Consider the following 15511-nt stretch of genomic DNA (forward strand, 5'->3'; position numbering starts at 1 on the left):
GACAAAGTACATAAATAAATAACTAGATAACCACAGAGTAATCAGTTTGATTCTGTAGTAGGACTTTTAACATGCTTTCCAGTTTCACACTACTAGGGCCATTTACTGATAATAAAACTGTGCCAACTCTTAAGCCAAAAAATGTCTCTAAAAGAAGGGAGACAAAAACCACAAATGTAAAATTCCAGAAAGAGAAGTCAGTCTGAATTTGAAGTCAGTTCAGGATGGCAACCATATTTTAAAAATGAAGTGTAAGCACATGCTGAACTTGGAGCATATACTTTATAACACCAAAGTCCTCTTCAGTGTATTTTTTCCTTCTAGTCTATAATGCCAACTTTATTTTCCTCAAATGCTTTACAATGGCTAAGAGGAGGTGGGATCACTCTGAGACAGTATCACCTGTGAGCTGTGTGCTCTTTGTCATCCAGCCTGCTCCGACTTTAAAAATCAAAATACAAAAAGCAGAGAGACAGACAAACAGAGACAGGCATGGCTTTGTCATTACTTCTGGAGACTTCAGTTCTGGCTGGTAATTCTTGTGTGGCAATTAGTCGGCAGCCTTGGTACAGCTGCTAAGGGAGATGTGCGTGCTGATAACAAAAGCTATCAGTGGATTTTTCCTCTGCTGTCAATCTTAGCAAAGGGAGCCAAGAGGAAGCAAAATGAAGATGAGCTAACCCTGCATATCTCAAAACCAGGCCTCAGAGAAGGAGGAAATACAAAAAACTTACAAAAACACAGAACTTGAGTGTAAATGGTGCACCTATTCTGTGAACACTTAGGTTTCATTCTTCAAGGAGTGACCCGATTTGTTAGCAACCTGTTCCAGAATCCATTAAATGCAAAGGAAAACCTCACCTTGATTTCAACAAAACAGAATCAGGTTTTAAATTAGATTGAAAAATAATTTCAGGAAAAGAAAAAGTAATCCCTTAGGCATTATCTCCCTGATCCTACTATAATCTGTAGCATTAGTACAGTTCCATGTACTATTTATTGTGCATTATTCTATTGCAGCACTTAAATTATTCTCATTTGAATGTTTCCACAGACCCAGCATTTCTGGTGACAAATGCCTTAATTTAAGATGCTGGTCTGTATGGCAGGCACCATTTCTATCCAACAGAGAAAGGAACTCCCTAGCTGAAGCTGTTTTCACCAACAATTTGTTTGCCAGCAGCATGTTTTCCTGTTTAATCCATGTTAACATTTTGTTCAGAGTTATCCTAGCTGGCATGTATTCTATCTGATAAACATCTCCTCTTCTCCCTCACAGAAACATTATTTATTTATGACATTATTGTTACAGACAACTAAACAGCCAAGAGGGAAACACATTTGCTTTTCCACAAATACCTGCACATGCTGTTAAAACTGCATAATTTTTCGTATAGAAACATTTAAAATTTGGTAAAAGGCTTCCTGGGATATCTTTGGTATCCACTGAGAACAAGGAACAGAGATAGGCACATGCAGCAGGACAAAATCAGCAAGGGTTCAGGAGAACTCAAGGAAAATAATGACATTTCAGGTTGTTAGGCTGATATATGAAACCTTCTCCTTTCCAGCCCAATTTGTCATGACTCCACAACTAAGTGAACTAAATGGACTTGAGATAAAAAGATTCAAATCAAGAGTCTCAAATTCACTCATGTTCTCTGTATCTTTGCCAGCATAGGAACTGGCTGCTGTATCATTAAAAACCCAGTACCCGGACACACACAGTGTGAGCCAGCACCAAATGATCTCTGTCAGAGGTCACAGTGTCCCCCAGGCTCCTTCAGGACTGACACTAATTTAAGAAGGAATAGTATAAATCAAAATTACCAAGAGCCTGAGAAGCAAATAGCTTTAAATTCCCTATCACTTCACCAGTTAGTACCACATGTAAATCCTCATTAAAAAGAACACTATTCATTTACAAATGGACTCAAAAACCTACATCTGTTTCATAAATTACACCAGAAGTTACAATGAGTGATCAGTTTGAGTCTGCACTACATGGGACTGACCTTTTTCCATATCTCTGAAATTCCTGTTCCACCCAGGGTCTGTACTTCTGCCAACACAGGAAGATTCCAGTGTGTCTACCTGCAGTTTTCCCACCTTCTTTCTGCATTTTCTGTGTCTAAAAGTGCAAGCTTCTTTACCACATAGAAGTCTTCCAACTCTGCGACAGTTCAAGACAGAACACATATCCTCAATTACTTTTACCTGATGTACCCCTGGATCTTGTCACACTGGGCTGGGAATTTTTCACAGACAGAAAGGCTACTCTCTGTAGAGGCTCAGGTCAAAGGAGCAAAACAACAAAACCTTGGGAAAATGGAAGGCACAGACTTTAGACAAGCAGAACAAAGGCAGTCTTTAAAGATGGACTCCACTGTAGGCGTATTATTTAAGTAATTCACCAAAGTAGAAAATTTTTCATTTATCCCTGGAATTTTTTGCTGCAAGCCAGTGCTTCTGAGAACAGGTCAGGTTCTGGTTAGTGAGTCTTGCCTGCTTCATGTCTTGCAAAAGAGCAGGTCTTCCAAAACTTAAAAGAACTCACCCACAAACAAACAGCAACTTGTCCTCCTCCCCTGCACAATCTAGAAAAACATATTGTTTCTAACACACCTTAGAACTTGATAAACTTCTTCCAACAGGGCTGAGCAAGGGGAGGTAGCACTTATAAAGCCTTCTTAGAATCATGTGCTGGTTGCATTTTCAGATTCATTATTCACATAGCTCCACTCCCCGCTGAAGACAGTGGGGCATTGACTCAAAGGAATAGAGGCCCAACTCCAAATCCTTGCACCCAGTGAGAGAATTGGGTACTGTGCACTTTATTTCTAATCATGTCTTAGCACAAAACACGAAGGGCTGTTTTAAAAAGAGAGAGTTTTAAAGTTTCTAAGAGAGTTTTAAAAGATTGTAAGCAAAATCTTTACACTTTAGAAAGAACTGACCATCTGGCTTCTTTATCAGCCTTTAAAACTCCAAGATTTCATTGTTACCCTCATCATCATTTTCACTTACACGCAGATACAGAGACAGACATGCAGAGCACTCAAAGCCCAGCACTGCTCCTCAGCCTGACATCTCGTGGCTGTGAGGGACATAACACTGCTGAACCAAATACCATCCCCACACACAGCAGCAGAATAATGCCTGTGTAATTTAAGCAAATACAAAACAGCTCTTGAGCAATGCAAGATGATTATTTCATTTACTTAGATGTGATGTGGTGTCAGCATCATGTTCTGATAAGACAAACTGGCACAGACTGTAAAGCTCAACCACAGCTACAAATAATGCAGAGCTTTGGTGAGCTGGACTACAGCAGATGATATTTTGCTCAAAACTGTAAAGCCATCTAATCTGCAATAAGAATTTCTGGAATATCTGCAGTTATTCTTTTGATACTACTAAATATTAGTTCAATTTTTGCCACAGGAATGCAACCACTCCTGCTGCAAGAGCAGAATTTGAGTGCAGCAGGCTGCACAAGGAAAATGAATGTCTCCTCAGCCAGGAAGAGCAATGAGGGAACAAAGAGTGGGTTTGCCTACACCCATAGGCATAGCATGGATACCTGCCTAGCAGGGGAGACAGGGGAAACACCCATGCTATGAAGAATAACCACTTTTTCTTTTCCTAAAAAAGTTTTGCTGTTGATTCATTTTCAAGCGAAACAACTCAAAACTCAGGGGAAGAAAAGATTCTTCCTTTTAGCAGGATTTGCTGCACTGTCTGAAGAGGTTTGACACTCACCTCCTGTTCTCCTTTTCTGGCACAGAGAACAACAATCAAGCAATAACACAGAGAAAATTATTTCTGCAGTTTGATTAGTTTCCACACCAGATGTTCCCACATATATTCACATCTCCCCAACTCTCCTTCTCCAGCCAAGAGTGTGTGCAGCTGCTACTTCTGTAGTCAACACCAAAGCTACTTAACAGAGCTATTAGCAGGGGGTTTACATTATAGATCCCACCACTATTCTCTAGGGATCTGCTTCTGTTCCCATTGAAGTTAAGGCATCATTGCACTCATTATCTTCAGAGAGCCAGAAAACATTGCTGGGATTTTTTTTCCTACTCTGTTACAAACCTGCACTTGCACCTCTTCCAGCCTATGATTTTTGTTTCACTTTCCTGCTGGTACTGTAAGGCTGTGCAGCTGTTCACTGGCCAGCTCTGGGTTTTCATTCTTTGTGGAATGGATTCCAGTGGCAAACAATTTTAAGAAGCACCACAACAGGTAAGAACTGTTGCTTGTTTGTTAATTAAGCTTTAATGACCGTAGATTTCAAGAAATGGGAAGTACCAAGTTGCATCTCATTAATGTAGCACTAAATAAACCTCAGATGTGGACCTGAGCATTCCCAGATGGTGACAACATTCAGGGGCTCAGGAAAATTCTACCAGGGCAAGGAGTGGCTGGAAAGCCAGCCCCTCAGCTCTCAATTGGGCACATTACAATAAATTACAGCTTCTGTTCATTTGGGGGGAAAAATGTTCTTACTTAATACTGACAAGAAAACTGCCACAGCCTTTGAGCTCTGGGATTTGTTCTAATTGCTCTGGTTGTGAGTGAGAGGCTTCCTGTAACACGCAAAAAAAGAGAAACATTTACTACTCCTTCATATCTTATTGAGAAGGCAATTATACATGTTTGCATTTCTAGGAACTCAGTATCTCCATAAATTCTGCAGCTAGTTTGTCTTCACAACTTAGGTGTCTTGTTGCAGAAGACACACATGTGGATTTTTTTCATTAAGAATTTATGCTTTTTTGATGCAAACTAAAGGTGATCCGAGGTGGAAATATGCTGGTGGAAGCACTGCAATAACAGCTGGGAAGAAATCATCCTGTATACCCACAGTGCTGTCCATGAGGATTTTTTGCCACTGGGTTCTCAGAGTATGCATCTGAGGACCAGGATTTCCCTGGGGATGATGATGTGGAAAACAGCTTTGAAAGATGAACAAAGGGCACTGGTTATCAGCTGAAAGCTGCTACTCTCCAAAAGGGACATTTTAAATATGGAAATGCTGGGTTAGCTAGATTATCTTAGATAACTAAAAGCACAAATAAGGAGCACTGCTTTTGGAAGCCATGTGGTTTGAGGAGGAGGAATGGTTTGTTCCTGCCCCTGAACTCCCTGTAAGGGGACAAGATATGGTGCTGCACTGGACCCACAGTGAGGCTGGGTGAGTGCTGACAACAGACTGGGCAGGTACCACCAGCAAGCAGGAAGGTACATAAAAATAAAACTAGCAAGCCCTGTCACTCAGAGAGGCACAAGCTGATAAGCCAAGGATCTCTTCAGAACAAGGGTGGTGGGTATCATGAGCCTCCTGAAGCCTTAAAGGGAAGTTATGGGTACAACTTGCTCCGGTAATTAGATGTAAATTATAATATTGTTCATTGGACTTGAAATGTCACAATGTTTATCACTCTCCTGTGGTGACTGGTATTCCGATAGCAAAATGTTGTCTAAGGCCAGGCAGAAAATGAAAAGGACCCACAAAGTAAAATCATCCATTGTTTGCCTTCTCCCAGCTAAATGAGGCAAAGAAGGGTAAAACAGCACAGAATTAGAGAAAAATTACATGGTTAACAATGTCTGTATACTAATCACAGAGAGCAGAATTAGCAAACACAGGCATCCATATTAAGCATGTGAAATCTTGTTTTCCTGAGCTTTCATGCGTTCTCCCAATCCAGAAAAAATGTATCAGGTCAAACTGTGTCAGAAAATGACAGAGTGAGGAACACTGCATACTTCAAATATTAAATAAAAAAAATCTTTGTGGTGAGAATTTTTTTTTGTAATTGGAAAATAAAATAAAATCCCTCTGCATCATACCATCCCAGTAGCTTCTTCCCCTCCCTTCATGCACAGCTGACTATAACTCCCACTCTTCCTGTTATAAGATGAAAACACGAGGGCCTCTTTCAGCTGCAGCAGCGGAACTGGATTTTTAAAGCTCCAAAGATGCGTGGAATTCCTGAATGCGTCTGAAATCTGTCCCACAAGTCCAGCAGCAATGAAATAAAACAAAGGATGTTTTATCATGTTTCAAATCTCTCTCAAGAGGTAACAAGTGAAAGCAAGCATAACCCAGTAGGAAGGATAGCAGGATCTAGGAAAGCAAAGGCTATCTTGCACAAACTGAAATAGTGCAAGAAAATATCATTTGGTCCCTTGTTCCCAGTAATCAGAGAGCTTTGTCATCACAAATGCTTAGGGAGTCTACATGGCAACAAAGTCCTTCCCCTTCCACCCCCTTCAGCAAGCTCATTTCAGCGAGTTATAAAACACAAACGTAAAAAGACTTCAATGAAACTAGGAGAGAGCAGATGTTAATTATAGCAAAATGGTCTCAAAGCCAAACTGAAATTTAGTTTGGTTTTGCACAATTAGTTGGGCAGCACTCCCAAACAGTGCAAACTGCAGGGCATGCAAACCCTGACCACTCGCGGAAGATCTATGCAGAACCTGCCCATCCTGGGTAACTGAATGTCACCTCTGTAGTTACTGCCAATTGCCCTTAAGCTAATGCATCATATGTCTTTCTGACAAGAGTAATGGCTGGGTTCTGACAACGAATAATTGCCATTTCAATTGAAAATGTTAAAATATAACTGAAACCAGACATGAAGTTATTAGTGAAAAATGGAGGAGAGATGATGGAAGTGTGTAACTTCACTGGAATTATCAGTAGCTTGACTGGCATTGCCTTAGTTCTAATAAGGATTCAGTACAGTACAAGCCACAAAAGCAAATGGAAACAGTAGTTACAGCACTCTGAGACTCAGTGACTAAGAGCTTCACTGCTAACCAGAGAACAGCCAAGCTCCTAGACTGTTTCCACTCTCACCAAATCGTGTGCTTCATGGCCTAATTACTCAGTTTTAAACTGTCAAACTATTGAAAAGGCTGAAGCTCTATACACTGTTGCAAATGAGCAATAAGGCCATGTCCCTCAGGGTCAGCTGCTGGGCTTCCCCAGCACACCTTTTCTGGGAAGTAAGTGCTGCAAGTCTCTCCCTCCAAACCTCAGACTTTTGCAGCATGCCATTGTCTCACTTTCAGTAATTGAAATTAAGCTCTCTAAATATTCCAATCAATTACATTCTGATTTACTGCCTTCCATGGCATTTTCCTCTTCCATTTATTGGTGCACTTGACTTGTATTTCCTACAGGGACATTTCACGATAGAATTATATGTCATTCTTTTAAAATGTCTCTTTCCTTCTAGTACCAGTTTTAGGCTGTACCCTGCAGAGTGCCCCTGAACTGTTCTATCCTCTCTCCAGTCCTAGCAGCAATCTCCAGGTGGCAATTTTTCCACCACAGCTATGATCAGAATACTGATCAAAAGCTTCCCCTGAATCCTGTCTCTATAGGACTGCACTAAGCATAACAAAATAATGGAATTAAACATCTTCCATCATGCATTTGTGAGAGCAGTGTCTGATTTCCTACATTCAAATGCACCAGTTGCAGTCCTTGTCTCCCCTCGAGGAAAAAAATGGATCCAAATAATGAGTGGACTTTTCCCACCTATCTGCAGTACAGGGTAATCCAGACTTTGGGATTGCTCTTCCTACACCAGCCAGTAATCATTGCCAAACAAGCGAGAAGAGCCTTGTGCCAGCTGTGGGACAAATGGATGACTGAAGTATCATCAGAGCAGCTCTTCAAAACCCACTGACTTAAGCATCACCTTACTCATCAATTGTTACCTGTTCTGCAGTGGTTGGAAACTTAGGTGTTTTCTAAAAATGAATTTAAAACATCTCTTTGTATTCTACCCAGCCTCCAAAATACTCCAGCATTCAGACCCAGTGCTTCATCACTCGTTCTCACAGAGATTGTTCTTGCACGCACACAGCCCATACCCACCCCTCACAAATACAATGCTTTTCTTCAGCAACAGAATTCTCAAAATCTCTAAATTAATCTATTTCCAACACTGTTATGCAGACTGAGACTTTAAAAGAGAAAAAGCCTTTGGGATAGTAATCTCTTCACTAAAAGTATCTATTCTTCCCATGTATAAACATTGCAGAATATATCCTTTAGTCTGATGTTATTTTTTCTTGAAGTACCAGAAACTAATTAGAAAGCTGTGCCTATACTGTACCAACAATTCATAAGGCCAAAGAAAGTGATGGGGTGGAAATATTTTGAAAATTTAATTAAACTTCAGAGAATCAATAAAACCATTTGTTTTGTTCTAGCACCTGTTTTTAGGCAATATCATCTTCATGCTGCTGCCTGTTTGGTCATATTAGAAATTACATGATCTGCTCAGCTTGAAAAGGACTATTGATTTGTATGTAATAGCAGGGAGAAGTACTGCCTGTTTACAAGGGATTCCTAGTTACTGTGAGCACTGTCTGTAAACAGGCAGGGACTCCAGTGTAACACCACATGCCTCAGAGCAAGCAAGCTAAACACGGCAGCAGCTCACACAGCAAGCACTGAGCACATTCTTTGTCAGGTAAGAAACTTTACAAGTCTGACAATATAAACAACAAAAAAGATGTCAAGCTTTTCAAGCTCCTAAGACGAATACGAGGGAAAGGGAAATAAGAAGAAAATAAAAGAAGTTGGATAAACTTGATCACTTACCATTCCAGCAACTTTTTCTATGTTACCCTTTCTCTATACCTATTGCTGTATATGTCACAGTCCAGACAGCCACAGTACACAGAGTACCACCATAGAACATCAGAAAGCTTCACCCCATACACAGTAACACCACACCACTTCAGAAGGCTGCAAGCATCTGCCCTTCTTGTTCTTTGTCCCAACCTTTTATCCCCCTTCTGTTCATGCATTGCACCTGTGTGCCCTCTGCTCCCTTTGGTGCCCCTGGGCACTCCATGGCTCATTGCTGTCAGTGCTGCTCACCTGCCCTGCACAGCTGCACCCATGGGGGATGAGGCTGGGCCCAGCCCCACTCCCAGTTACCACAGACTCTGTGCCTACATATACCTACTAGAAATTCTTAGGTACATGAAGAATTCCAAAAAAAAAAACAGGAAAACACTTATCTAACTACTAACCAGTGAGCACTCATGTGTCCAAGGCACTCCAGGGAGAAGAGTCTGTCCTTGACCATTTCTGACCATGCTAGAGAGCAAGGAAACAGTCAGCAAAAGTGGAATCTTTGTCACAACCATTACTTTGGAGAGTTTACAACTTTTTCTCTATGGGATTTAAACAGAGCATCTCAGAATCCTTGTTGACCATGTCTACAATACCCATCAATTCCAACTTTCCAGCAACATTCAGTGTGTCTAAAGCAGATACAGCCTTGTCTGACACTCCCCCAACAGCAGTATCAGGTCTCCCTGGCTATCTTCAAGTCAACAAATTGCCTGGGCACCTACAGACTGCAATAGTCCAGTTTCTACCTTCTGTTCACCTAGTTAGTGCATTACATTTCTACAAACAGGCCTAACAACTCTTTAGGACTGGTAACTGCAGGTTTAACATTTTAGTATGTTTGGACTGAGGTGCAAGCTTAATTTAAAACTTCTGACTTTGTTACACATAGGACAGTTGTTGACCATCATTTATATTATGAAAGAGTGTAGATGGAGTGTTGCTTTTAACATTAGTAATACTAATGTGCTTAATGAGCATGTTGTTCATTTCTCAGTCTTAATAATTCAAGAAGAGAGAAACAAAGTAGCATCATTTCAACTAAGAGGTCTCTCTTGCTCTTTGGGTAAATTGTAACTAAATCCAACAAATGTGAAAATACTTGGATTTCTTCTGCATTTACTGTTGGAATCAGAAACCCAAAACAAATAATAACAAACAGGGAGGAAGCAGTCCCCATTAATGCATCTCAAACTTTGTTCAGCAGATTTTCCTACTAGAGAGTTTGGTAAAAAAGCATCAGGTATCCAGCATACAAAAACTTTTTCTCAGAGCATTTCCTTTGATAGACAACTAGAACCAGGTAAAAGCAATAGATCTTGAATTTTGGTCTGCTTTACTTCTGACATTGTAGGATTGCTGTAGGTTTCAGGCTCAGAGTTAGGAATGCTTACCTCCCACTGCAGTACCTGAGGTTTGTGCAACTCTCTAATGTCTTTAACCTCAGCTTTCATGTAGGTGACACAGGGATGCTGATGTTCCTCTCCATGCACTGGAGAGCAGTGTCACTCAAGCTTGAGCCAGTGCCAGAGAACTTATCCGCGCCAGTCAAGCTTGAGCTTTTTCTGAAGTTTTTGACTATAGTCTATATCCTCCATGGTCTCTGCTTCACACATTTTTTTTATTTCAAAAGCTTAGAAGAAAATACAACATGACTCCAACCACACTCCAGGAAGTGTAATAGTGAATTCTGATCTTGGAAATAACCACATACATTCAAGGGCATTTGAGTTTACAGTTTTCACTTTCTTATAACAGCCTACCTTTTGCATGATCACAATGGATCATGGAAGTAGAAGAACAGTATAAAATATTCTGAAATAATATAAAAACTCTGTTAAGCTCCATTACTTAACAAAATGTTGTTAAAATGAGTGTTAAGTTCTCTCTTACAACGAATGTCCTCCCTGCCTCATGAGAAGCCATACTCAGAGTATCCTATAAACCCATGAGAGAAAGTCACCAATGAGTAGGTCACATGGTGATTCTATTTGAGATTCTATTGTCATCAAAGCATGCAATATGAAACATTGGTTTTTTGAGAATAGGTGGAAAGTACAATATATACTAGAAATGCTCATTTTCAAAAATGCAGAGCAAATGCCAATTATACTTTAAGATTGTGTTTTGCCATTGAATTTCCTACTACAACAGGGTTTCTGTTATTTATATATATGCCCCATGCTTGTTACTGTGCTGGGAAGTGTTCTGAAAGCTGCTCCATTATGTATATTGCAACAAGTTGAAGTTAATGCTCTACTAAGCATTTTTCACACTGACTATGCAGGGAATTAAAAGTTAGATGTTTCTTGCGCTGCTAAGTATAATAAGAAACCACTGCCCAAGGCAAGGTGCTCTTTGTGAAAACTTAACACATGCTGGAAAAAGGCCTCTTGGTGCAGCTTCCTAAAACGGGGATGAGGAATTGACTGAAGTGTTCTTTTGTTGATGTCATCAGACAAGAGAGGGAGGAACAAAGGACACAAAAGAGCGTGAGGAACCACGGAAACACTACACAGGCAGAGAAGAAAGTCACAAATGAGAATAAAAGACAAAGGATTTGCCAGAAATAGCAATCTCTGAAAAGAAAACTGACTGTTCATCTGGAAAATGGAAAAATCTGTATATTCTTTTTAAGTATACTGGCTGTACCAGTGAAATACTTGGTTTTTCCCACCAATTTCTTCTCTTAGAAGCAGCAAGATTCTCAACACTGGCTAAAGAACATTCCATGTGCATGTTGAATGCATTATGTCACATCCTCATATCACAGAGATATAGCTGTAACTTCAGTGTCTAGATAACACAGGTTTTACAATTTATTAAATAATTAATATATCACTAGAGCAAATCCTGATTTTTTTTGCCAACTCTTTGAAGGTAAGGTGAAGCCACATAAGGACCCATTAATATTAGCTCCAAAATAAGCAGCCACGTCACACCCAGGCTGAAGTGTAGTGAAACAAGTACCTGCTCCAAACACCAGGCACATCAACAGTTTCTTGATTTTGAATCCAGGTGCATTTTGCGAGTGGAGACAGGCCAAACTCCAATGACACAGGGAAGAACAAAGTGTCATCTCATACGCCACTTGTTTTCCAAGCACATCCTGTTAGGCCACAGGTTAATCATTGTCACTTCATGCACCCACATATCACACAGTTCATTAATTATTACTTAATGTCACTACACTACTAGATTGTTTGATGAATTCTATTAGTAATTAGAACTGCTCATGCAGTGACATTCAAATAAGACTTCTCTTCACAGTGCATTCTTTATGAAGAGCCAGAAAGAGAAAATAGCTAGATTTTATTAGATGCATTTCATTTAGACTACAGCTTGTTGATTTCTTTTACTGTTACCTACAAAATACTTAATGACAATCTGAAAACTGAGACTAAATTCAGCTGCATATAAAACAAGTCCCTGCATCTTCTCATACACATTTAGAACAGAGAAAAAGGATGCCACGCCAAGAGCTAACACTGTTATTTATCTAGAAAAGGTCAAACAAGGAAAGGATGCTTTCAGACACCAAGTAGAATTAATCTTAGCACTAGTATTCAACCATTTGACTTCAAAAAAGAATCAAGCTCATAGCTTGCTTGCTACTCTGTGTTTTAGGGACAAATTTCAATATTACAGTACTTTTGCAAATTCTGCCTGAGAAGTAAATGAACTGGGCTAGTTTTACAAAAATGTAGTCTTTGATGATCTGAGGGAAGAGTGCTTGAAGCAAAGTAATTTCTTTCTCACATCTGCCATTTTCTTTAAGTTCAGAACCAAGTAGAAAGACATGGTACCTTAGCTGCCTTTCTTGTTAACTTTCTCTGAAATCAATACATATTTAAGGAAAATTTTGATTTTAAAACTACGTATGTTGCAGCAACAGTATGTTCTATCAAAAATAAACCTGTGAACTGCAATAATGCTCTCCAGCTCATGCCTCCCACTGTGAAGCAAGTCTTAAAGACTGTGGTTTTACAACACTTTTACACTGTGAGCTAAATATGAGCCAATTGCATCTCCTGAAGAAACTGTTTTAATTCATCAACATTCAAACTCTGCATATTTAGCAGCCTGCTAGCTATGGATGTTCATCTCATTACCTTTTGTTTATCTTTTCCTCTACACATTGGTGTAACATTTCCATGAGATTTTGGTAAACAGCAGCAGCCAACTGAAGCCCTGCACAGCTCAAAAGCAGTTAAAGGAAGAAAGTACAGTAAGAGCTCCAAAGAACACGGGATGTGCATCTCAGGCATCTCTAACTCCACCTAAACTATCCCTGACAGACATTTAGCTCACCACATCTGAAACACTTCCAGGCTGCAGATAACACAACTTGCCCAGATAATTTGGTGTCTATGTAGCTTGTTATTCAGAAAACTTTCCTAAAACTGAGTCCCCTTTCTTCAGTTCAAGGCTGTGTCTTCTGTGACTATATACACTGACTGGGAACTGAACTGACTAGGACTGAACTAAGGGTTCAGTCTCTTAAATTATGTGACCTTTCCTTTATTTGGATACTATTGCCACATCCCCCTTAGCCTGTTCTATACTTCCAGTACAAAACTTCTATAATTCCAGTTTCCTCACATTTGCTAAGTCTCTTCAGGAATATTTTCAGTGTATCATATTCCCTGTATCCTATACAGGGCTTAGTGGCCAAAGCTGGACAAAGAACTTGAGCTGGAGCCTTACCGGGAATTAACTAAATGATGACTTCCCATTTTATAGATGATGTTCCCATTACTAGGCATCATACAGTATTTACCTTCTTCACAGTAAAATCCTGTCAACTTCTGTTCCGTCCATGGTTCACTTTTACTCTTTTCAGCTGCTTAGCCACAAGTTGCCCAGTCTTAACTGGTACAGATAATTCTTCCCACCTGTAAATAAAACTTCATGGATATTTAACTGCATACTCTTTCCTACACTACCAGTTTATCATTATCTGGATGATCCAATCCTCCTGTCCACTCACAGCCCATGCTTGCATGATCTCACCTCAAAATATTTTAAATTTATTCTAGACACAACCAAGAAGTATTTGTCAAGAATTTTTTGGGGGGAAGGTAACATTTGAAAAAGACATGCCTGAACATGGGATCTTAACTCCCTAGAGACACACTGAGACCATCAGTGACTTGAAAGGGAAGAATGTGCAGGCTGGGAACCATTGCTTTTGGAAACTTGCTTTTTCTAAAGCCGTGTGGCTTTTCAGTGTAGCACACTGAAAAGAAAAGAAAACTGTGATCACATATTTTCTGTAGCAATCTTTTGTATATCTGTAGATATATATAGAAGAAACTGTTTCTAGCATGTCCCAGAATATGGCAAAAAGATTTTGTGCATCTGGTCTTACTGTATAAATTTGAGGAGTTGTAATCAAGTTTTGGTAACAGGCAGACTAAACCTGCATTCCCACATTCAGGAGAATTTACAATAAAAGGTATGTTCTCCTAAAGTATGAATCAAAATTGCAAAGACTGACAAGCTGAATCTAGACTTTGTTTAGATTTCTACAGTTTGATTTTCCATATCCTACCATACTGATTTGGAGATCAACTGGCCTCTTAATCATCTAATTGCATGTTTATCTCATCCAATGCACATGCATTAAAACACAACTGCAAAAACCATAAATCTCTCAAACTGCCATTGCATCCTCTACTTGAAATTGTTCTTGGGAATAGAGCAGTTGATACAGAAGCAAACAGAAGTCCCATCCTGCCCTTTCCCGAACAATAAAAATTAATGCTACAAAACCAAAAATCAGGCATGACTGCTTTTATGATATGCCTGTATTTTTCTTCTCCCCACACAAGTGGTGTAGATACTTGTGGGACTTGTACTACACCTCGGTTGAACTTTGTAATGGGGAAGGGAGAAGAAGTAAAAAAGATCTTTGTACATAGCCAGGTGACTGAGTAGGGTGGGGGTCTCCTGGCACAGTGCACATTATTGATAGCTACAGGCTATAAGGACATTAATTGTAAAACTACCAGAGAAAAGGTTTCTTCAATTATACATATTTCCATTAGCCTTATGCACAAGTAAGAATTATAATCCTAGAAAAAAATACTGCATCTCCTTGAGGGGACCTTTCAATTGCTATGGGAAAAAAGACAACTCATTGAAAACAGAGAGTTATCTGGTAAGACCTGAACCAAGTGCAAGAGTCCTTGATTAGGACCAAATTAGCAAATGTTTTCCCACACAGTGACATAAGAGAATTTCTGTTTCCAATTCAATGCTATCAAGAGACATATAATATGTTGGGCAATCATTTAGAAAAGTTACCACATACCAAGGTTGTTTTTAACACATATGGTGTGGTATCAACATTTTACTTCTGGTTTTCTGGTCTCTCTTTCTCTTCTTCCCAAACCCACTATCAATATATAAAAAAAGCAGCTCTGAAAGAAGCAAACCAGCCTGATGCCCCTTGGTAAACAGCCACCTCTGAAAATGCCATTTTTTGTACCTGTAAGTTTACTTAAGGTCAGATTGCAACCTTTTATAATGAACTCACATATTTTCCAAAAAGCAGATTTGTCAGGTAGAAAATTGGAACCCAGAAAAAATTGCCAATAACTTAAATATTCCAGGAGGCTTATTAAATAAAGATCTAACTTCACAGTCATGTAAGCAGCAGAGATCCTCATAATGAATGGGCAGAATACACTACAGCAGATCAGGAATTATAAAACTAAATTAGAACCCCAAATTTCATTTGCTATAAAAACAAACGGCTCTTTGTTCTTCAAAAGGAAGTTGCTGAGATAATGCAGTGAATCACCCTTCCGCAGTCAATTTCTGAAGCTT

This window comes from Motacilla alba, chromosome 8, assembly GCF_015832195.1.
Source record: "Motacilla alba alba isolate MOTALB_02 chromosome 8, Motacilla_alba_V1.0_pri, whole genome shotgun sequence".
NCBI classification, from domain to species: domain Eukaryota; kingdom Metazoa; phylum Chordata; class Aves; order Passeriformes; family Motacillidae; genus Motacilla; species Motacilla alba.